The sequence below is a fragment of the Lissotriton vulgaris genome, chromosome 5, assembly GCF_964263255.1.
Source record: "Lissotriton vulgaris chromosome 5, aLisVul1.2, whole genome shotgun sequence".
Taxonomy (NCBI): Eukaryota; Metazoa; Chordata; class Amphibia; order Caudata; family Salamandridae; genus Lissotriton; species Lissotriton vulgaris.
The window spans coordinates 324,075,138-324,101,030 of NC_141693.1; the positions used below are offsets into that span (position 1 = coordinate 324,075,138).

A 25,893-nucleotide genomic window follows, 5' to 3' on the forward strand; every position below is an offset into this window, starting at 1 on the left:
TGTCTCAACTACAGATATTAGCATGAGCGAGTTCAAAACATGACCATTGTCTTTTTCTCGATTAATTGAAAAATTGTTTTTCGCACAGTATCGTGCAATCTCATCAGCAAAGGAATTACTTTTAGTAATATAGTCCTCGCCCTTTTTATGAGCTGCGCATTTCACAACAGCAACCTTCTCTGGTAACTGAATGCCATCAATCAATCTCTTGATCAATTTTGCATTCCTGATCGGAGTTCCCGCAGAAGTCAAATAACCTATTTGAGACCAAAGCTGGCCATAGTCATGGACTACACCATATCCATACTGACTATCAGTCACTATGGTAATCTTTTTTCCTTTTGCTCTTTTACATGCACGAATTAAAGCAATTAATTTTGCCACTTGAGCTGAACGAATTCCTTCAAGAGAAGAACCCTCAACTACTTCAGCAACTGTACAAACTGAATATGGTGCTCTCAGAATGCCTTCATCTGTTCTTAAGCAAGAGCCATCAACAAAGTAAACAAAATCTGATTCTGGTAAGGGTACATCTTTTATGTCTTTCCTAGGTTTAGTGCAGTAATCCAAAAAATCTAAACACTTGTGGTCAACATCAGTCTCATTTTTGATTTCAGTAATAGCACCATCAGGCAATAATGTGGAAGGATTTAAATTCACACATCTTGCAATTGAGACATTATCTGATCCCAGAATAACTTTTTCATATTTCGTCAACCTGTTACTCGTTAGATGTTGTGTCTTGCTTCTGGTAAGAAGAATTTCAACTGAATGAGGTACATACACTTTTACAGGAAACCCCATTATGATTTCTTCACTCTGCTCAAGGCTCACACTTGTTGCAGCCACTGCTTTTAAGCAACCTGGCAATGCTTTTGCAACTGGATCAAGAACAGCTGAGAAATAAGATATTGGCTTTCTCAGTTTTCCATGTCTCTGAATCAGAACTGATAATGCACAACCTTCCCTTTCACTGCAGTGCAGCTCAAATTCTTTCTCGTAGTCTGGCATCCTCAAAGCTGGAGCTTCACACAAACTCTTTTTTAACTGCTCAAAAGCCTCTAACTCAGTTTTTGTTAGGGTAATCGGGTCTTTTAGGTCTGCTTTTGTCAGTCTCTGCAGTGGTTTTGCAATTGCTGAAAATCCACTATTCCATTGACGACAATAACCTACCATTCCTAGAAACATTCTGACTTGTCTCTGTGTGTTTGGAAGTTGTATTGCTCAAATCATTTTTATTCTTTCAACTGTCTCTTGTCTGATTCCCATTGCAATCCTGTGACCAAGATATTTTACTTCTTGTTTGCAAAACTGTAATTTTGCTGGTGACACTTTATGTCCCTCATCTGCCAAACGATTCAAAAGCGTAATGGTGTCTGTTACACAATTTTCTTGTGTTTTTGCAGCCACCAGAAGGTCATCAATGTACTGGACCAATGTTGATTTTCCAGGCAAATCTAGATCTTCTAAAGATTTCTTTAACAGCTGATTAAAAATAGATGGACTCTCAGTATACCCTTGAGGGATACAACACATGCTAAGATGCGGTCCTGGAATCTGAACGCAAAAATTTGTTTGCTCTCTGGATGCAGTGGAACTGTAAAGAAAGCATTACACAGGTCTATGACCGTATACCATTCTGCATCATGCAGAATCTGATATAGAATTACCGCTGGGTTTGGTACAACTTGGCAACATGGAACAACTATTTGATTAACCTTTCTCAGGTCCTGAACTATTCTGTACGTTCCGTTTGGCTTTTTGATTCCCATAAACGGTGAATTACATGGGCTGCTCTCAATTTCTTTTAAAACACCTTGTTTTATGAATTTCTCAATCACAGGAATGACACCCTCAATTGTTTCAGCTTTCGTTTTATACTGAGGAATGTTTGGGAAATCTACTCCTTGTTTTACAGTAATTTGCACTGGGTCTACATGTTTCATTAAACCCATTTCATCTCCAGTTAAATCCCAAATTTTTGCATTAACTGTTTCTTTCAGTTCTTCAGGTAAATTATTTTTATCAAAAGCAGGAATTAGTTTATTTTCTTCTTCAACCATTAGCATTGTTAGTTTGTACAAACCATCTTCTTCCAAAGTTTGAAGCTCAATACCATCCGGCGAGCAATATATTTTGCAATTCATTTTGCACAAAATGTCCCTCCCTAACAGGTTTACAAGACTGCTGTTACAGACTACAATTCTGTGTTTATCTTTGAAATTACCAATCTCAACTTTAACTGGTTCTGTTAAATCTGTTTTAATGTTTTGATTTGCTACACCAACTACTTGGATGGACTCACCAGAGAGAGGAAGGTTTTCTATTTCCACTGATCTAACAGTAGAACGGGTAGCACCAGTGTCCACAAGAAAAGTCATTTCTACATCATTCACTTCACCATTAACAAATGGACCGGACTGATCTACCTCAAGAGTGGCTCCAAGCACACACTCTTCCTCCTCTCTCAGGCACCATTATGAGTAATCCTCTGAATCACTTCCTTCATTTTCTTTTAACCAAAATTATTGAGAAACATTTGACACATTCACTCTTGGCGATCTATTTACCTGTTCACCTCCGCAGAATCCTGTCTCGGGACTGAATCTTTGCACATTCACACAGTTTGGAAGTGGCGGTTGTGGAATTTGACTCTGCTGATTCACTGTCGCTGTAGCTGTTGCTGCTGATTTATTTCATTTAACTGTCGCTGTGCTGTTACTGCTGATTTATCTCACTCTGCAGCTGTGGATTTAATAATGTATTTTTTAAATTTCTGGGCGGATTCTTACATTCATGCTTCCAGTGTTCAATTTCGTCGCAATTAAAACAAGGGAGCTTCTGCTTGAGCTCTTCAATATTTACATTAAATTTTGGTTTGTTAAAATTTCCTTTAAATTTGCCTTGATTCTGGTGAACATTTTTATTTTCTAAGGTCGCTATTTGCTGTTCAGCTACCTTCACCTGTACCCACATTGCTTTTTCCTTAAGCTTTTTCTGCTTGGCATCTATCTCGTCACTGCAGTATTTTGCTTTTCTCAGAATGTCGTCAACTGTAAGTGATTGCCAGCCTACAAACCCATTTCTGATCATTTCACCAATTTCAGGTCTCAGGCCATAAACAAACCTATATATGAAGTGGCTCATGTCTTTCTCACTTAATTTTTCATAGCCACTGAAATTGTTTAAATAATGTAAATGTAAATGTGGCGTATTTGTATAGCGCGAACAGTGACCCGGAGGCATCCCGGCGCTTGTACTCCTACCACAAGGGAACCCCTCCTGGCTTTTCCTTGTGGGGTGTCCACTCCTGGGCATCCCATGGTGAAACCAGGCATCCCTTGTGTATCAGGGGGCCTTTGTGGAGAATAAGCAAGCTATTGCCCAAAGTTGCAGCGTGGGACCCATGCTTAGAATCGGCACTGAGGCGAGAATATCCAGTCAGAGGAATTTAAGCCCGAAACCCGCCGAGGCGGGAATCGAACCCTGGTCCCTGGCCAGCGTTTTGCATCAAGGTCTGCCGCTCTAAGCATTGAGCCACACTTCTCCACAAATCAGCAGTAATCTTTCATAAAAATGAATGTACTGACTCTTTTGGGTCTTAATTTGTTCTGTCAATTTTAACCCAATCTACTTCTTTTGGAGCAATTTTGTTTTTCAACCACACAATTACTTTGTCATATAAATCCATGACATCTGCTGAAGGAGCACCTGTGATTTTGTCTCGAGCTGGTTCTTCCTTGGGCCAACTTACAGAAATTTTACATTCTGTCCAAAGATCTGATGGGACAACATTGTCAAAGAAACCATCAAGATCAATCCAGAGAACTTTCGAAACCTTAATGAATCTGACTACTTGTCGATACCATTCTACTGGCTTTTCTCTCAGCCGAGGAAAATCATTTGTAAACAGTAAAATGTCCTTCCTTGTCCAAGGGACATGGACGTACCCTCCACCAGCTATTTATCTCATTGGAAACTCATTTGCAACTTCCCCTCTTTCTCTCTTTTCTTCTTCTCTTTTCTTTGTCCATTTCACTGTCCATTTACTTAATTCACCTAATCTTTTCAGAAACACAATTAATTCTTTTACATGAGTTATCCTACCTGTGGTGTTCAAATTTTCAATATCTTTTTCAGAAAAATCCACTCTGTAATGTTTTTGCAATTGTTTCTGTCTAGACAAATCTATTTCTAGTTCAGCAGCCATTTCCTCTAATTGATCATACTTGTTTTTTGTTTTGCATTGTATGCTTTTGCATACAAACAGTAATTCATCATCCTGATACTGCTTTAAATTGTCAGTTCCAATTGTGCCAATAATGAATTCTTCCAAATCTGCCTTCAATTTTGCAACATCAAGTTCTTTAAATTCAGGGACTTGTGGGGTTTGTGGAGTCTGTGTTAAATCTGTTTTATTCATGCTCTTTTCTGGAGAACCAGAATCAGATCCTGCAACAGATGGTGTCTGATCATTTGACAAACTTTGATTAAAAGTTAAATCTGGCCTTCTTTTTTCTCGATGTATTTCTGACAATTCTTTATAAAAATTTTCAGCCACTTTCTGAATTTCCGCATTTAATGAAACAGTCAGAGCTGAGAGTCTATTTTCTCCTTGGTCAAAAACCGGTACAACATGACCAATCGTTACTGGTACTGTTACTGCTTCCATCCCTTTAGTTAATTGTTGTATTAATTCCTCTTTTGCTCTTAAATATTCCGAAACGTCTGGTATATTCCCAAGTCTCTCTGTTCTTTTTACATTCCTCGGGAATTCATTTCTCTGTTCTGGAATCTCAGGATAATTTCTGTTTACTCTTGGAGTACTAGAATTACTTCTTGTCCCTACTCTTTCAGATAATCTTAAAAATCTAGGTGAATTTTCATCAAATTCTCTGGGAGGTGCACTTGGAGAGGTTCCTGAAGAAACTCTTGGGGTAGACTGTGAATCTGCTTGATAGGGTGGCGGGTTACGTTTTGTAGAATAAATTTCTTCTAAAACCGCATCATCTAATTCTTCATCAATATTATTTTTCTTTCGGGTATTCTTTTGACCTGGTGTTTCAGTAATCATCATTCTTACTGGGTATAAACCATCACACATGTCTGCTTTTCTCCAACGATGTACTCTATCTTCATGAGTTTCCCTATTAATGTCTAATTTTGGGCCTCTTGCTATACCTCTAGTTTCTCGTTCGAGTTCCATCATTTCAACCTCCCATCCAACTAAAGCTTCAAATTGAGTAGGTCTAGGCTTTGGCACAAGAGCCATCATTTTTTCTCTCACGTTTTTCAAAACTTTAATGTTAAATGACCCATTTTTCGGCCACGCTAATACACCATCATCTTTGGTATATTGCATCCAATTTTCAAACCAAAGGACAGTATGATAACCATATTCACCTTCCATATATGCTGCGGGTGTTTTGTACTTATGAAGTAATTTTCCACCACGCGTTTCAATTTTCTTATCAGGGCTGAATATATTTTTCAATTTTTGAAACCATGTAGGCTTCTTTTCCATCTTTCCGTACCAATAACTCCTGTTTTAAAACTATTCCGCTTAATTTGGAAAAGATCGTAAGTATTTTTTGTCGTTCCGCTACTCTAGCCAATCCGTACGCAAAACTCACCAACAAGCCAATCAGGTTAAGCCACGTCACTACCTTGCTCAACCAATGAAAGTACTGTTTTTAGAAAGAGCCAATCAGCTATCAGCTCGTTTTGGTCACATGAACCAACCAGTGCGCTTGCTGTGACGTATGTTAACCAATCACAGCGCGAACCCTGAGACGTGTACTGTCGCTGCAGCTCCACTGTCTCCGCTCCGTAAACTCACCCCTCCTTTACAAAATATTTTCACAGCGCCATTTTAACAATTCTTTCAATGAAATTCAATTAGTAACTACAGAAAAACAAACCATTTGTCTGTTTCGCTAAATAAAGCAATAGTTTTCTCAATCATTCGAGTATTCTTTCTTGTGAAATAGACAACGCTATACTCACAAAATCATTTATACACATTCAAACAGAAAACCCTAACCATGTATGCGTGAAATCTTTGGTAGGACTTTAACCTGCCAATAGAAAATCCTCTTTCGCCAGTAAGAATAGACGAAGCTTCCTTACCCTTCACTCAAGCTTAGATAAATCCTATTACTCTTTTCACAGCGAGTTTTAAAACAGGCTCTTAGTCCCTATACTCAAAGCTACAATTTCATAGGCAATCCTCACTATACATTTTACCAATCACACATAAAATCCCTAAACTTGTGCTGTACGTCCACAACACTAGTGATATGTCAATACCACTATTTTGAAACAGAACAAATGCACTGTGTAACTTCACCTGTTACACTACTCTTTTGCCGGCAACTAGGAATTTTCACACTGCTGGAAAAAACCTTTCGACTACATATAACAAGAAAACGAACTTAACATGTTTTAGACATGGATCCTATGTAACTACCATGTAGCATGTCCGTTACCATAGTAACCGTAACTCTGCTACCAGAAAATTGATCCAGCGCCCCTATAGAAAATCTGTCTCAACAACACTACCCAACACCATGATACTCACCATTAATTATAAACTCTTCATAAGGCCCATAAATAACTGAGACAAATATTGGGCAACTGAATCATGTGACCTAATTAATCGGAACTATTCACAATCTATTTACATATTATATACAACTACAGTTTATCACCAACATAATCATGAAAATATAACGAAAACATTTAATTAAGCCACTTAGGCAATGGATCAACTGATGGTAACTAGACTGAGAATAAACAAGACCAGCTTGTCATTTCAAAATCTTTTTATTAGCAATTTAGAAAGCATCATTTAATCAATTAAAGGCACATTTGACGGATCATTTTGCAAAGAATTAAAGCAGCAAAGATCTCATTCCCTAAATTCTATTTCCCTGACTAAACTTAATTAAACCTAAAGAAAATGTCATTAGTTCAGTTTATCCTTACGTGAGTCAAAAGTCCGACAGCACTTCACGCCCTTCAGGAATCAGGAATGAGCCAGCAAAGCTTCTCTCAAGGGGTCAGGTTTTATACCTTTTCTCAATCTAAAACTAACTAAAAGAATACTTTTTCTCCGACAATCAGCATTCTCATTGGCTGACAACTGTCAGCTCATGTGAGATCATAACCTTTTCAATCCAACATTGTGCCTTTCTAAAACATCTTTGTCCTTTGTCCACAAGCGAGATTAGCTTCCGAGGATTTTGCAACAACTTATTAAATAACAGTTCGCTGCTTCCTCAGCTTGGCTGTTCTGCCGCTTCCTGTCCTTAAAGTTATTCAACACAGAGCACATCTTGCACAGTTCCATTAATTTATTTACTGACGGACATCATTGTGGCAAACTTTTCCACGTTCTTTAGCTGTGCTCGGCTCATCACGACAGGATTCCAAACACCCTTTTAAAAAGCTAAGCCTCAGGCCTCTTTCTCAAAAACTATTATGCAAACAAACACAAAACATTAATTAATTTAAGTAATGAAGATTATTCTGTTACCCACCCCCTTGCTAAATATTAACCCATTAGTTTATGTTAACTAGCTTTAAGCACATGAATGCAGCATTATAAAAACCTTTTTCTTATAGGCCTCCAGGATTCACCACAAGCCTTTGCCACATATAAGACACGATTCAGAAAAGGGGGTGGTGATGAACAGAGTGTCTGAATTAAGCAGACCACTCTTACCCAGTCCAAAGATCAGGGCTTGATCCATCACCGTTTTTTAGCTCACTGCACCATCCCAGCTCAGAACCTGGCTACATGCAAATTAGTCTGACCCTGGCCAAGTGCATCATGGGAACAGGGCAGACCAAACTACCAAGCCAATTCTTATACTGGGAAGGAAACAAGCTTCCGGGGACGGTTTTTGGCATTTCAGCCGTCTTCGGCCCGGCTTGCTTGAATCCTGATGGTGCAATGAGCAAGGGACTCACATCTGAGTATACCCTTCCACGCTTATGGTGGACAAAAACGATTCAGAAAAGAGTGGTCTGCTTAATTCAGACACTCTGTTCATCACCACCCCCTTTTTTTAATCGTTTTTGGCCACTATAGGTGTGGCAGGGTATACTCAGACATGAATCCCTTGCTCACTGCACCACCAGGATTCAAGCAAGCCGGGCCGACGATGGCTGAAATGCCAGAAACCGGTCCCCGGAAGCTTGTCTCCTTTCCGGTGAAGAATTGGCTTGGTAGTTTGGTCTGCCCTGTTCCCATGAGGCACTGGGTCAGACTAATTTGCATATAACCAGGTTCTGAACTGGGGTGATGCAGTGAGCTAAATAACGGTGATTGATTCAGCCCTGATCTCTTGACTGTGTAAGAGTGGTCTGCTTAATTCAGACACTCTGTTCATCACCACCCCCCTTTTTTGAAACATATAAGACACAACATAGACAAAAGCACATTTAAAATAAGCACATGACATTAATTAAACAGCCGCAATTAATATTGACTAGACAAATAGACAAGGTTAGTTCATTATTTTTCAACGTACTTGCAAGTGCAACAAAGAGTACATAATGTTAAACCCTTATGCTGTGAATGCATTTTAATCTAGGTTGATTAGTACATATTCGTGCATAAACTCATTAATATAATTAATTTATTATGGAAGTTTAACTTCGCAAGCCAAAAACAAAAATTCATTTCCGAAACTCGCTTCATCAGAGCCAATAGACTGATTGACACACTCATGATTTATTGGCTCTGTATTGTGTGTGACTTAAAGTGCTCTGACACCCTACACTACTGGCATTAGTTGCGATGTATAACAATGAAATGCATGTGAGAAAGGGGCCAACAAAGATTGTCGCACTGGGCGCCACCAGTGCTAAAGCCTGCCAATCCTCAAACACCAAGCATGTTACATGTACATTTACAAGTCGATCATGCGTATTCTATCCAGGAGACCAACAGCAATAAAACCTTTTCTGAATAATTATTTTTAATGTATTTTAACTTGCTGGGCTCCCCTTGAACGCACACATGCATTTAGAGGCAGTGCCAGTGAGAGATGCAGTAGTGAGAAGCCACAAAAAACACTTTTGACATACATCAACACCTCTTTTGGCTTAAATCTCTCACCGCACGCATTTGCGGCCGATAGCACTGAATTAGAATTGGTTTAACTAAAACATATATATTTTTTATTTTCAAAACATTTAATATTTAAGACACCCAAATATTCCACATTTTAAAGTCTGTGCAAGATACGCCTCCCATCGGTGTATTTCAGAAGGAACATTCGCCCTTCTACCAGGTTTCAAAGAAGCATTCGAAAAAGAAGAAAAAAATCTATGAAGAGGCATTTTCACCCAATTCCTCATGTATGAGGCCAGCAGCGTCGTACATCTGACCCCTCCCCTGCCCTGCCAGCACATGATAGAAGTGGGTTGGGATCCTGAGCAGCCTCGCCATTTCACAATTTCACCTCCTTGCCGGATCCTACTTTATGTTGCCCTAGTCCCTGCCCTGTCAGGCTCTCTGTGCATGTCCTGCAGCAGTGCTGTTCCTGCAAGCCCACGGGCCTTGGGAGTAGTGGAGGAGGAGGCAAAGAGGGATAACTAGGAGACTTAACGAGTGAAGGGGCAGAGACAGGGTAGAGGAGATCCTAGAGAAGAAGAGATAGAGCTGTTAAGGTGTGGGATAGGAGGGAGGAAAAAACAGATATAGGGCTATGACAAGATAAGAAGCACAGAAAGACGCAACAATTAGAAAGAAAGTGGTGGATGGAAAGAGTACAATTGTAGTAAGGGAGCGGGCAAGAGAAAGGTGTACCATAAGTTACTGGAAGATAAATCAAGAAAATGAGAGGTAGTGAGATCAAGGGTGTGATGAAAAGGTGAGAAGCAGATCGTTTTGTGTGTGCATGTGCATAAAAGAGGGAGCGAGAGAAATAAGAGAAAGAGGAACAAGACCATGTGCTTCACTAGCTGTGCTACATAGGCGTGTGCAACTGGTCTGCTTCTATTGTTGGTGATGCAAGCTCTGCTGCTGGAACTAGACTTGATACTCTTACCTGTTTATCTGTAGTGTGTATTTGTAGAGTATGGCCAAGTCCTTTCGTAAAGCACTTCAGATTGTATTTTTTGTAAGCACTGTCTGTAGAAGTGTCACTTTCTCCCAATGCAAATGTACTCAATATTCCAACCTCTGAAGGATGCTTTAGTTTTGTCTTTATTAGAACGCTTCACCTGCAGGCCACAGCAGATGTCATCAGCAGTCGCAACTCATTGAGCACTCTTGCAGGAGCACATTACTAGTAAGAGTGCCAACTTATCCTTGGAGCCATGGTGGGGTTGTTGCACGGCCGCTAAACTGCTTATGTCCTAGAGTTCAGCAGTGAAACAAGCTAAGCATACCCTTTCCCTAACTTTGCAGCACACTAGTTGTTTATAAACATAATAATAAATTTAACCCCTTCCGTGTGCCGCGAATTCCAGAGTGGCACGGGAGGGGCTAGGGGGTGGGCGTGGCACTACCGTACTTATGGCGGCTCTACGCCATCATGAGGCATGGGCGGCGTGTGCTCATGACGGCGTGGAGCCGTCATGACCCCGCCCACTCACTAATTCGCCCGCACAGGCGGGGAATTAGTCCCGCGTGGGCGGAGTGGCAGGTGGCATGAGGGCTCCACGCCATTATGAGCACACTCTGCCCATGACTCATGACGGCATGGAGCCGTCATGAGCATGCAACAGGTTAAGGAGTACAGTCACTTCTAAGGTGGTAGCACTGGCTGCCACTTTATAGGAACTGTTAATAGGACTGCAAGGGCACTTCTAAGCACATTGGTAATACTTTAATGGGACAATGCCTTAATTTCTAATGAGGCTCTTAATAATGTTGGGTGATGCTTGTGGGTCTCATCGTGCCTCCAGTAGTAAGGGACATTCAAGCTTCCTGCCTCACCTCACTATGGCTGGGCCACCTTCCTCACTCTCCAGCCTGCTAGAGCAAGAAAACAGCCAGAGACGTTTTAAGGAATAAGCTATGTGGACAATTGCAAAGGCCCCTACCTTTCAATATCCCTTCTGATTAAATTATTTCTCACTCTCTTTTTTTCTCACCTCTGACTTTAAAAAAATATCTCTCTCCCTCTCTCTGGCTATCTCTCACTGTGTCTCTCTTAAAGGCAAAAACAGTGCATGCTAAGGCCGCAAGTAAAAGTTACTTTAAATCAGAGGTCTTCAAACTTTTCGATGCCAAGACCCCCTTCTCAAACTTTTTTAGGCATAAGGACCCCTACTGACAACAATTCTAGAACCTGGTACTCCTCATCATCGATAACTATCAACAAGCATAAATGCCAGCATTACCACAGCAAATAATTTTTACGGTGGGGATATAATACTAAACACTGTTTAGCAAACCAAAAGACAGTAAGCTTGCAGGTGTAGCTAAAAACAAAGGGCCTCATTTATGAGTAATTGGCGTAAGGCAGCGCCTCTAGTCTTCTTGCTGCACTGCCCTATGCCAATGTGAAAGTGCAGCAATGCACCGTATTTATAAAATACGGTGCATCCCTTTCCTTTTCACTTGCCTTGCCGCACAAATTGCTGCCTAACACCAACATAGGCTGGATTGTTTTTGTACAGGAAGAGGGACCTTCTGTCACAAAAACAATCCAGAAAGGTGTTTTTCTCTTTCTATGTGAGCTGCAGAATGCAGCACACATGAAAAGCGGAAACAAGCACTTGCAATGCAATAGGTTTCCCATTTACGTGAATTTGAGCTATCAGCATTGTAAATGAAAATACAAGACTTATTGCATTGGAAATGCAATATTTGTAGAAGCGCCCCATGGTGCCCTTTCAGGTTAATGGTGACCGCTGGTGAAAGCGCTGTATGGGGTGCTTTTACAAAATAAAAACTGTTTGTCAAGTTGACAAATGCTTTTTTTTTTTAAAGTGCCCCATGCCACGTGGCTGCATCACTTTTAAAAGCAGCTCGTCTTAAGGAGGGAAAAGTTACCTGGAAAACACATTTCACAGCTGTGGAGCATTACCTCCAAAAATGGAAGAGTAGATTTAAAATTCATCTGACAGTGGGAAAGGTGATTATTTTAGGGTCCCCCCAACCTTATGATGAGGACTCAGATTTTCTCTTTGCAAAATCATTTTTATTAGCATTTCTTATTTTTACACCGTACATACATTGTGTTTATTTCAGGACATAACATTTTGCAAATCGTAAGATACATACTCTACTTCCCTAGGTGTCACTGTCAACCTAAGGAAGTGTACATGGTTGAAGCATGCGTCTGTGAATGATCATCTATTGTATGCATGAAAAATAAAAACAAAAAATAAACATTTTGCAGATCGTACAATGGGACAGTGTAAGGTACATACTCTATTTCCTCAAGTGATTCTGTCCACTTAAGGGAGTATACATGCATGCAACATGTGTCTGTAAATGATCGTCTATCGCATGCACGATGTGTTCAGCGCCAGCCAGCGGGGCTGGCACCATGATTAACATCTTTCTGTAGTTATGGTAACAATCTAAACTCTTCAACCGAGGTAACATAACTGGGGTTCACTGCACCTATGGCTATATCAATCAACAGAGAGCGATGGGTTGATACGTTGTTCTTCGGCTATGAACTGTTCGCGTGTTAGAGGGGAAGGCAGGTGTGCCAATCCCAGAGTATGAAATATGTTGCATGGCTTCAGCTATCCACCCCACACCTGTAATGTATCTTTTCCGCAGGGGCATTAAGTTGAGTCGTGCCCCTGCAGCGGGGATTGTGTGGCTTGTGATTGTGGCATTTCATTTGTGTCCTGCATGAAAGAATGTAGTAGGATGGCCCAGTGCATGGAGATGGGATGTTTGCGTGAACCCTTTGTTTCTTCTAGTCAAAGCGTTTTCTCCTCCGAGGTGCCCCATTTATTAACCGCCCCCATCCAGGCCACTATTGGTGGCCCCTCAGGCGCCCTCTAGTGCATTGCTATGCAGCGTTTAGCCAGAAGGAGTGCCAGGGATGCAAATCGTGTCTCCACCTTTTGGTGCTTATAGTGTTTGGCAATGCCCAGTGCGCAGGTCTCCCATGTACTGATGTCCGTTAGTCCTGTGACTGTGCGCAGAGGGGCAATGATTTTGGCCCAGTATGCTCGGAGCGTCGGGCAGTCCCAAAACATATGAAGGAACAATGCTTGGGGCTCTGGGCTCCTTGGACAGGTAAAAAGCGTGTCTGGGTAGTAATGCTGGAGCTTCTCTGGGGTCATTAGTATGAGTCAAAGAGGGACCCCCTGTAAAGTTCTACAACTCCTTGGACAGGGCAAATAGCAAAGCGAGAACAACTTTCCTAGGCAGTGAGTACTGTAACTATTAAATTGATCTACTTAGCATAATGTGGGGGATAACCCAAAGCTCCGTGCAATCAATTGACAACTGTTTAAAACATGTTAGTTATTCTTTTATTAAGATTTTTCTAAAAAAGTGTGGCATCTGAATATTCAAAAGATAATAGTGCACAAGTGCCTATACATCAGTAACATCAGTAACGGTGTATTTACCATGAGTTACAAGCGGTACACACTTTATAATTAACAACACAATAAAAACCAAACATAATACATATACACCATAATAGGCCACAATTCAAGTAAACATATGATGTATATTGACTTCAGGTACAGAATTTCAAAAAGTTGATATATGGTGGCTGCAGGTGACAAAAATCGCTTCTCTGGGGGTCAGACAAGGCACGGTATAGGATGTTAAGTTGTATGTTCTTAAATCGATAGTTGCTGGACACTTTTTTGGGGAACTCCAATGCTCTTTCCCACTCTTTGTCATGAAGTGGTCTCTGGATCTCAGCTTCCCATTTCTCCCTGAGGGACACAAGGGTGATCGGGTTTAGTGAACGCACCGCTTTGTATAGCCATGTTATCAGATGGGGCCCTGGGTCCATCTGTAGGATCGTGTGTACCACCGGATGTGTTGGTGGCTCAGTGTCTATTGAATGCCACATGCGGCGACAGTCTCCTAACATTTGCCTATGTAAAAGAAATTGCCCTCTGGTGAGATCCATGTTGGTTACCAGTTCTGCAAATGTCTGTAGTTGCCAATTCACATAATAGGGAGCCCGCCTCCACGAATGTGCCGTCCACTCTCGTAGTGTCCGGTCTGTGAGTGTGCATGACCCCTTGGGAACCAGATGGTAACTTAAAAAGGAAAAGCATGCCTTCTGAGATAATTTTGCGGTGGTCCCATTGTACGAGGACCACCCCAGGCTAAGTTATGGGCAAAAATATGTTTTGAATAAAGAGCCCTGCCAAGCATTATGGGATGAGTTTCCGTAGTGCAGTGAATATTATAGTATTGGCTCCCCTGAGTCGGGGAAGAGCTGCAGGAAAGATTTTCATTTTTTTATTTCCTTTCTGCAGCTCCCAGCGCGTTTCCCTTTTTTGAATGAGTGCTCAAAAAAAGCATGTGTTTGTTAAGTTGACAAAGAAATGCTTTTTTTGTAAAAGCGCCTCATGACCGCTTTCACGATAATGTCGGCCGCCCCCGTTCTTTACACGAGCCAGAAAGTGGCGGGCTGTCATTTTAAAATTTAAAAAAGAAAGTGATGTGAGAGAGCTTGTCCTGCCTTGCCTACAACAGCAGGGCAGAAAACCATTCAGCAAAATAGTGCACAGGGGCTGTAATTAAAACCTACAGAGAAACAACACATGTAACAGGGGGTGTCGCCATGGGAGGTTACAGATTGGGACATGGTGGTACCAAGGAGGGACTACTAAGTCTCTTGACCATTGAAAAGCCACAGTTTCTAAAGGACAGTCACACAAGCCAATAATAAATATGGGCAGAGAGTGGGCGGAGCTTCAAGTCCATACCACAATACAGCATGCCTTGCAGAGCAGCGCATGCGCTACCCAGGGTCGACCTAAAAAATGAGGAGAAATGAAAACATTTCTCCCTGTACGCCTCCACTGGGGAGGCGCCCGTTTTTGTAGCTGCCCCAAATTTACATGATTTTGTAAATATGGGGCAGCATCAAAATCCATGGTTGTTGCATGGGAACCCCACGCAAAGCCCATGGAGTACCTCCTTGATGCAGAGTAAGGCAACACAGTGATGTACACTGCTATATCATACTCCATATCTATGAGGCCATGCAAAGCCATGCAGGGTGACTTTGCACCTCCTCATAGGTATGGTTGACATACTTGCGCCACTGAAGCGTCAAAAACAGTGATGCTCTGGTGATGCAAGCCTCTTATAAGTAAACCCCAAAATATTCTGTACATTTTTTAGGTCTTTCACCATCAGCTATCTACATGAAATAATGGGCAGATTAATGAAAAATAAATACAAAAGTTGTTACTCAGTAGGAAATGCACTGTAGTATATTATGAAACCTCTATTAGTTAATGCACTCCAGAGGTCTGTGTGTAACCAAAGAGCCATGGAATTCAATTTTGATTGGTGCAGTGGAGAATACTGATGTGTCTTTTTAGTGCTACAATGTCACAGCCTTTGTCAGAAAGCACCGTGAATATGTAAGTCATTATTTTATACTTGCATTACACACAGTGTAAGATAGAATGCTGCAAAATGTGCAAATAGTTTTTCGGTAAAATGGTGCTTTCAAAATGTAGATTTTAATAATAACAGAGCGTATGTAATGCAATTGTTTTGACATAACTGTACCTTCCATGCCTCTTGTGGGGTACTAAGGGCATTGTAAATGCAGTTAAAATTAAAAGCAAGCACTTTCCATCCCAATGTTAACTCTTTGTGCTTCCACTCAAAAAAAAAACGTTGTCATCACAAAGCTTGGAGTGATTTGATCAATTAAAGCCAGAACCGCTCCCAAGCATCCTTTACACTTGCAGATTAACAGATAAGGCACATTTGCATTTCATTCAGGCAAACAGCTGATAACGATCCAAATTAGTTGTCCCAGGACGGCTGTCTTTTTCCAAAAGAAAAGCAGATGTTTTAGATTGCAAGGACAAGTGAAGCTGGGGAATGCGTGACCTCCTTCCCAGGACTCCACGGACCCCCTGGGGGTTGCGCCCCACAGATTGAAGACCTCTGCTTCAGAGTGAATTTCAATGGTTTTGTTAGTTTCAAATAGTATGTTTTACGTGACATTGTCACCTAACTATAATATCCCTTTAACCTTTGGTTTTTCTCATTGAAATTGTGAGGTTTTGTTAATGTAAAGTTAGATATTTTTACAATTCCTAACTATACTTTAACCTTTTTTTATTCAGTGAATTTCTAGGGTTTTTGTAATGTAAAATAAGATGTCCATTGTAATACACCGGACAGTTCGGGCTAGACTGTTCCCATGAGGCACAGGGTCAGATTGATTTGCATATAGCCATGTCTGAACTGGGGTGGCAGAGTGGGCTAAAGAACAGTGATGGATGAAACCCAGATCTTTTGACTGGGTGTGAGTGTTTGATTGATTCAGATGCTCCGTCCATCACCACCCCCTTTTGTACCGCTTTTGGCCACCATAAGTGTGGCAGGGTATGCTCAGACGTGAGTCCCTTGCTCACTTTGCCACTGGATTCAAGCAATCTGGGCTGCAGACGGCTGGAATGCCAGAAACCGGTCCTCGGAAGCTTTTTTCCGGTCCAGGGAAGACATGGCTTGGCAGTTCCGGCTGGACTGTTCCCATGAGGCACAGGGTCAGACTGATTTGCATATAGCCATGTCTGAACTGGGGTGGCATAGTGGGCTAAAGAACGGTGATGGATTAAACCCAGATCTTTTAACTGGGTGTGAGTGTTTGATTGATTCAGATGCTCCGTCCATCACCACCCCCTTTTGAACCGCTTTTGGCCGCTATAAGTGTGGCAGGGTATGCTCAGACGTGAGTCCCTTCCTCACTTTGCCACTGGATTCAAGCAATCCGGGCTGAAGACGGCTGGAATGCCAGAAACTGGTCCTCGGAAGCTTTTTTCCGGTCCAGGGAAGACATGGCTTGGCAGTTCGGGCTGGACTGTTCCCATGAGGCACAGGGTCAGACTGATTTGCATATAGCCATGTCTGAACTGGGGTGGCAGAGTGGGCTAAAGAACGGTGATGGATTAAACCCAGATCTTTTGACTGGGTGTGAGTTTTTGATTGATTCAGATGCTCTGTCCATCACCACCCCCTTTTGTACCGCTTTTGGCCGCTATAAGTGTGGCAGGGTATGCTCAGACGGTCGTCCCTTGCTCACTTTGCCACTGGATTCAAGCAATCCGGGCTGAAGACGGCTGGAATGCCAGAAACCGGTCCTCTGAAGCTTTTTTACGGTCCAGGGAAGACATGGCTTGGCAGTTCGGGCTGGACTGTTCCCATGAGGCACAGGGTCAGACTGATTTGCATATAGCCATGTCTGAACTGGGGTGGCAGAGTGGGCTAAAGAACGGTGATGGATTAAACCCAGATCTTTTGACTGGGTGTGAGTGTTTGATTGATTCAGATGCTCCGTCCATCACCACCCCCTTTTGTACCGCTTTTGGCCGCTATAAGTGTGGCAGGGTATGCTCAGACGTGAGTCCCTTGCTCACTTTGCCACTGGATTCAAGCAATCCGGCCTGAAGACAGCTGGAATGCCAGAAACCGGTCCTCGGAAGCTTTTTCCGGTCCAGGGAAGACATGGCTTGGCAGTTCGGGCTGGACTGTTCCCATGAGGCACAGGGTCAGACTGATTTGCATATAGCCATGTCTGAACTGGGGTGGCAGAGTGGGCTAAAGAACGGTGATGGATTAAACCCAGATCTTTTGACTGGGTGTGAGTGTTTGATTGATTCAGATGCTCCGTCCATCACCACCCCCTTTTGTACCGCTCAAGTGCAGAGCAGCCTACTCCACATGAGGAACTGGTGGAGGCCACTCTCTTGCCTGAGAGTGTGAGTGGTGTGGCTGAGATAGACAGCTCTGACCCTTCACAAACTGCACAAGGTAAGATGCATGATTGTATGTTGCTAAAGTAGTGGGAAATGCATGTGCTTTGATCTAGTACAAGTACATAGTGGTATGAATGTTTAAGTCCTGGTACACAGATACACATACAGTGAGCAATGCATCATGGGAGTTTTAGTTTCCCTTTCACATTTTGATTTTGACATCAAATAAACACAGATCCTCATAGTGCATTTGTAAGGAAGACTGAAGTGCACTTCCAATGATGTTTGATTTCCAAGTAGAAGCACTTTTTTATTTTCATAAAGCACATCATGCAACAAACTCATATGTCTCAATCTACATCCACAGCACAGCCAAGGCATTTCAGAGATGATACTGAGGGAAATGAATCACCTCTGCAAGATATTTCTGCTGCTGAAGGTGGAAGCAGTGATGAGACTGTGTCAATCCCCATTGTCCGCAAAAAGCTCAGATATGTGGCCCCTCTGCCTCCTTTAGAAGATGATATAATTGATGAAGGTGGTGCAAGAGAGAGTGGTCTGGACACAGTGGTCTCTCGTGTTACTGAAGCCCAAACACATGCACAATGGAGGCCACGTATGTGTAGTGTAGAGAGATCAAGGAGCAGCAGTGGTCATGTGGAAACTCCAACTGTCTTTGCAGGGTTAGAGAAGGATATGCTCCATGTGCAGCGCCAACAACACAAGCCCCTCCGTTCCATCAATAGGCAGCTGTCTAAAATGAATAAGGACCAAGAAAGCATCGGAGAAGGAATGAAAGCAATGGCAGCATCACTAGACAGACTGTGTTTGAGGCTAGAACGCATTGAAACCTCGCGCAACAGAGCTGCTCACCGTGCCCATGGCAGAATGCATGGGTACACAAAAGCCATAAACATTATGCACTGTGACATGCAATTTCACAAGGCGCAGCATAAATATGTAAAGGGAAATCAGTGACTGCACGCAACACAGCCAAAGGCCTAGACAAGGTCACATCTGCTGTGGAAATCCTTCAAACAGCAAACTCTGGAGCCAGCGCACTTTTTGAAACAGCAGAAAGCGAGGAGACCTCCAGTAGGAGTAGTAGCAACCCCACTCCTACGTCACAGTTAACACAGCGCAAGAGTGGTAGAAATGCCGGAAATTCGGCAAGTATGTGGAGCATGGAATCTGTGCAGCGCTCTGCTCAAAGCCGCCAGTGCAAAAATTAAATTTTGCAGTTAATACTTTGAACTTACACATTTACAACTTCTAATGTGTTTTTTGTTGTTAAAAATTAAATGTGACTATGCATTAACATGTCATGTTACCATACATCACTAAGGTAAATGTTTTGAAAATAAAAACATTGACTTCAAAAGCCCCCTACATGTTGTGAAATACCTTGTCTCTCCTAAAAGTAATTGTGTGTTATCTAAGAACATCTTTGACGTCCAGCGGCAGCACCTACTCCTGCAGTAGCCCTTCTAGGTGGAGGTATGTCATCATCATCAGATGTGTCTGAGTCACTCACTTCTATTTCAGTCCCTTTTCTCATAGCCATGTTATGTAGCCTTGCACAGCTAGTGACAATCTTACAGCATGTTTCTGGATTGTATTGTAATGCACCACCACTTTTATGTATGCAACGAAAATGGCTTTTTTAAGTTCCAAATGTTTGTTCAATGACGCCACAGGTTGACCGGTGTGCCCTATTATATCTTCTTTCACTGGCATTTGATGGATTCAAATATGGTGTCAGAATAAAATCACGCACTGCATAGGCACTGTCACCTGCATGATGAAAAAGAAAGAGTGAGTGTGTGTTACATCTATGAGTAATTGTTGTGTGAATAACTGTATGTTTGTGGTAAATTTACTGAGTAGATATCCCTCTCCAAACTGTCCAGCACTCAGACGTCTATATATTCCACTATGTCGAAAAATAAAGGAATCATGTGTGATGCCTGGATACTTAGCCACAATATCAGTTATGATGTATTTGGAATTGCACACCATCTGAATTTTCAATGAATGATAACTTTTCCTATTTCAATACACATATTCTGTGGCTGGTGGTGGAGTGATGGCAATATGGGTGCGATCTATACAACCAATCACATGTGGGAAACGTGCAATTTGATAGCAATCCAGTGTAGTCTCTTACATGGCTTGTTGGGTGTTTGATAAGTCGATGTGATGTTGAAGCCTGCTCAGCATTGCATCCATAAAGGCATGAAAAAAGCGTGACAGAGCACTCTGGGACCCCCCACCAATCTTTGCAATGACACTTTGAAAAGATCCAGAAGCAAAAAAAGGTGCAGTGAGCACAATACCTGCACATGAGTAGGAATTGATTGTGTCCTGCCAGTTTGATGCTCCAAAAAAGGTTTCAATTCAGCAATGAGATCCAAAATAGTGTGTGGGTGAAGTCTGTATTTGTCAGAGATGTCCTCTTCAGTCTGCTGGAACAGTGTAATGCGCAGTCTGAATATTCTCTCCTGTCTCTGTCTCCTCTGTGCAAGGGCTTATATACGCAGCCTCCTGGCTATCAGATAAAGTCCCACCATTTTGAAAGTTAACATTGCATTGTGGGTTTCTTTTTATACTTTCAAACTGGTTAAGACCTGCATGTAGTTGGTGGTAATTGCGATTTCTTAATTTGCAATTTTCATGTTTTCGCAATTTGCGAATTTTTCATACATCTCTTTGCGATTTCTTATTTTGTGATTTCTTGATTGCGAAATTCGCAAAAGTCGAACCACGCAAAATAAGGAATCCCAACAAAATTCGCAGAAAATGTACTTTCGCAAAATAAGTAATCGTAAAAATAGCGATTACTTATTTTGCAATGCGAATTCTTACATACGTACCATTTTCCTATTTTTTTTGTTGCAAGCACTGTTTTTTAGCGATTCGCAGCGTTTGCGATTAGAAAATGGTTTGATACATCTGCCCCTCTATCTTTTACCCTCGTTTTGATTACTGCAAAAAACTTCGTGTTGTTGATTGTATGAAAGAATACGATTCCAGAATGAGAGACCTTCGCCCTCAGAATGCTAATCAACTTCTCATTTCATTTGTTAAACCTTTTAAACCAATCTCTTCCTGTTCTATCGCGAGATGGGTCAAATTAGTTATGAATCTTGCTGGCATTGGCCTTTCTAAATTTCAAGCCCACTCTCTCAGAGGTGCAATGGCTAGCAAGTCATTCTGGTCTGGTGGTAAGCTGGATAATATCCTTAAAGCTGCTGATTGGTCCAATGCCTCCACTTTTGCTCATCATTATTGTAAACCTATTGAACACATGTCCGATGTTGTCCTTCAGAGCTACCAACATGCATAATGTAGCCTCCTGTCTTGTATTGAAATTGCGATACTCCTATTAACATGACCAGAGAATCTAGATTTCATTAACCGCTTCAGCGCAGAGCGAATTTTCGCGCTGTGCTGAAGATTCGAAAACGGGCGTGGCCGTGACAGAACGGTTCAGTCACGAGCACAGCCTAACCGACGCTCGTGACGGAACCGTTCCGTCACGAGCGTCGAAGGGGTTAAGAGATGGAGGCTAACATTATCCCACCCGTCCCTCCCTTGGGCGGAGTATCTATTTATACGTTCTTGATTATTTGCATTTGTATGCCGTTGATTATTGCACTTGTTGCTTTACTTTTTGTCTTTGATGCAAAAGTTTTTCAACCTTTTAATTTTTTCATTCTTCTTTTCAGATAACTCAACCTAAGGGATCGTCCTCCTCTCCTGGACTTCTCTTCTCTTCGTTTCCCCCTTCGGAATACCGTTTCTTCTTTGCTCTCCAAGTTGCACCTCAACCTTGCAAACTCTCTTTTTGCTTTGTTTCATTTAAAAGAGGCAGCTCTGTTGTTGCTCATGCCTTATATTGAACATATGCTGTCACTGCATTCTAGATCTTTCTATTTATGATGTAAGAGCGGCTGCTTGTGGCTGCATTAAAAGATTAATGCATAATGTTAGTGTTGTATTCATTGGGGGCTTATTCTTGCATTACTAGAATGTGTTGTCATCACATGCATTCTCTAATCTGTATTGTGTTTGGGGTGTTCTATGATGGGCGGTAAGGAGATGGGACTAAGGGACGATATTGGAGCAGAGTGGTTGTGTAAGCTGTCTTCTACATATACCTGAATAAACATCTTTATTGAGAACTATATGATGTCTACAGTTAGCCTCCGTGTCTTTAATGAAATCCAGATTCTCTGGTCATGTTAATAGGAGAATCGTAATTGTCAGTCATTGCTTGGACCAACTTCAAAAGATTACAGCAGTCCACAAACCATGAGCAGTCAGTTTCTTCGATTATAGTAAGAGGTGCAGAGCAGGAAATCGAGGAGAATCAATAAATGTAAATACAGTATTTTTAAAACTGCAAAGAATTACCCAAAAGTGCTGGGGGCTGCCGGAAAGATTATGGGAGCTATTGCCCAGAGTCACATGGTGCTGGGCTGACCTGCAGATGGTAACGGAAATCGAACCGTGAACTCCCGTATTCCGGCGTCAGTCATCCTGGCCGCTGCGCAACATCTCTTCCCTTGGATAATGAGGGGAGCAGCTGCTTAAGTTAGTATGCTTTTTGGGTCGTCGAGGGCTTGCATTCTGTGCCATGGAGGAAACTGAGCATTCTCACATTAGGGGACATTTAACTAAATTGTTAGATATGATTTCTGATAAAGATGAGATTTTCAAAGAAAAACTGTCCAAGAGGTGTGGGCAAAATACCTCTCCTGATAACAAAAATTACATGATATTTGTGGTGGCAGCGCTTGTCTGTGAGCGTATGGTCAAAAATGTGACAAAATATTTTGCGGTGCTAGTTGATGAAACCAAAGATGTCTCACATAAAGAGTAACTGAGTTTTATTATTTGCTTTGTTGATACTGCAGCCTTTGCTGAAGCAGTACAGGAAGCTGGACTTGACTGGAAGGAATGTGTTGCACAGTGCTATGATGGAGCATCCACAATGAGTGACTGTTTAAATGGTGTCCAAACAAAAATAAGAGAGATCACTTCACAAGCAATTTTTATATACTGCCATGCTCATCGCTTAAACCTTGCGTTAGTACAAACAGCAACTAACATGCAACCATTAAAACATTTATTTTCAACTTTGCAAGCAGTTTATATTTTTGTTTCACAAAGATCACCAAGGAATGAGCTCTTTGTGAAAGCTCAAAAAGAGAGTAATCTGCATGTAATGGTGCTAGAAAGACTTTTGGGTACAAGGCGGTTTTAGGGGAACTCCTGTGTTAGAAAAGTGACAATGCAATTTGAGCCTATTATCGTTGTTCTCCATGTAACCGAATCTCAACAATGTGACAAGGAGGCTAGTTCAGAAGCCAAAGGACTTCTTAAGAACAGTAAAAACGTTGCTTTCTTGCTTACTTTGCAGTGTATGGAACTCATTCTCCGAAAGATTCACAGTCGATCTGAAGTACTACAGAGCTAAGACCTTGACTTGCCGAGAGCATGTGATCTAATCAAGTCAACAAGAAGTGATTTAGTGAAACTCCCTCAAGACAGTCAGTGGACCAAATTGTTAAGGCAGGCCAACAATTTAGCAGAGCAGTGTGTATTTGAAATTTCAGAAAAATCCAATCCAAGGGCTCCACCTTTGCAACACCATATATTGAGTAACAAACTGAAAGATTATTTTCTCAGTACCTCTGTAGGAAAAATATTCAGCCATTTTGATGTCTCAGAAAGTCAAACTCCACTGCCTGATTGCTTAAAGCTGAAAGTGTACTTCTCTACTTTGGATAGATTTGTAAATAAATGTGATGCTCGATTTACAGACAACATGGGCCTCATGTCTGCTGTTGGAACGTTCGATCCAAAACCTGCAAATTTGTTGGACTTTTCCTCTGCACTAGTTATTGTTGACAAATATCCAGAGGCTGCAGTAGACCTAAGTCTTCTACAACCCAAAATGGAAACTGCAAAATGGTATCTTTCAGACAAGAATGTACCAGGTATTCACTCTGTCAGATAGAGGAGGAGTGTTTCCTCATGTTTAGGATCTTTTACATCTTGTTCTTATGTTACCTATTACTACTGCTACAAATGAGAGATTCTTCGCTTGTATGAAAAGGGTAAAACATTATTTGTGCAATAAATATGGAGACAAGAGACTCAGTGATTTAATGATTGCCTGCCACCAGGAGAAGGCTGATACTGCATGGCTGCGTGGTAGCTGATGTCTTCGTACTCCTGCATAGGCTTTTGGCTTCTGTGATCACTGGCTGATTTCTTCAGGTGGCATATGCCTAAAGAGAATAGCAACTGACTGAGTAGTAACCGGTGTTTGCCTGGCAAAGTGTGAGGCTGCTTCTCTGAATGAGGGAAATGACCATCTCACTTTTTAAGAGGATACCTCTGGTGGCACATGTAAGCAAATCTGTCAATGGCTTCATTCAAATTTAGCTGCCTAATCTCATTAGGTTCACAAGACATAATCAAGAGTTACTCCTCAATCACTCTCTATTCCCCTTGAGGCCTATGTAAACTGAAGATATCTGCAAGTGATCGCAGAAGTCAGTAACCTATGCAGGAGCAAGAAAAGAGTAGCCACCGCGCTTCTAAGCACTATTGGCAGCGCACCAACTTGCTGTCCATTGCGTTACTTTCTGTCACACTGGATATGGAGCCTCATCACATCAGCTTGTCATGTGTAGAAATATGGAACCAGTATTATAAAGCACTGTTAGCCACCTTGATTTCCTGTAGCCAAGCACTTGCTGTCCACCTATTTGTTCTCTCATCAAGACTGGCAATTATCAGTATAACAACTATTCTTTGTACCAGCTAGTATCATATTCAGAGATATGTATACCTAGGCTTTCCTGTTTTCAGTTTCTATTTTTGGTAAATTCTGGTGGGGTTTTTTCAGTGTTTCCAATATCTTAAAAAACAGTTGTTATCAGTGGTTACACATTTTCACGCCACTAAAAACAACAGAAAAAGTGTTTTTTCCGGTTTTTATAGAACGTTTTGCTTTTATTATTGCTTGCTTTCTGAACTGAAAGAACATGGTATATAGAAAGTGGACGTATAGTGTATATGAGGTCCAAATAGATTTTTGGAAATTAATCTTATTGTAGTACACCATACAATACTTCTTCAGTGAGTCTTTGGGTCATGTGCGCTCGCTCTTTCCTTCCCATGTAAACTTCTGTGAAAAGGCCCTCTCAGCACTCTTAGCCCATTGGGCTGAGAATCATCAGCTAAGGGACCCAGTTGGGATGACTCTTCCTTTGACGCCACATAAAGCACGAAATGATAAATAGTTGTGTTTTAGTTCCTGTGCATTAGAAACCAGTGGACCAGAATGGACTAAAAAGTCAATAGCATCCCTCATTAACTCTTAAGATTGTAAAGATGCTTTCAGCATACCATCTAACAAGTGGCAAGGATCTACTATAGGGAATCACTTCAGCTCCGGTATCAATTTTGACAGGTCATCACACAACTTTTTTATATACATAGCTGAATCACTGCAAATACAAACAATATCACTCCAATATTTGTTGAACTTGGAAAGAACCTTTTTTGCAGAGCATTACAAGTGACACTGCGTTCCATGTTTTCTAAAAGTCTGGTGTCATGTTTTCACCACTATCCCAGATGCTTGGTGATATATATACTTGTTACTATACCTTGCATTGAATGTTTAAAGCCTGAGGTGTTGGCAATTCACCTACTATCAATACCGACCCACTAGAAACTATGGTCTGATGTATTAAGGGTTTTTACCCATTCTCTGTGGGTAAATGTGATGACACATATTAGGAAATATTTTTATGAAACCAGCTATTTTACCTATCGGTGAAGGAATCAAATGCAGCCAAAATATCAAATATGCGTTTGATATTTCCTGATTCACTATAGTTTATAAAATAATTAAACTAAACCTAAAACATGAAACTAAACCCTGCATCTTTAGACCAAAGGCCA

At 41.5% G+C, this 25,893-nt stretch overlaps 1 pseudogene; it reads left to right on the forward strand.

The window, feature by feature from the left end:
* Positions 1 to 22,600: 22,600 nt before the first annotated feature.
* On the forward strand, positions 22,601 to 23,932 carry LOC147710815 (E3 SUMO-protein ligase KIAA1586-like; annotated as a pseudogene).
* The last annotated feature ends 1,961 nt before the right edge of the window (positions 23,933 to 25,893 follow it).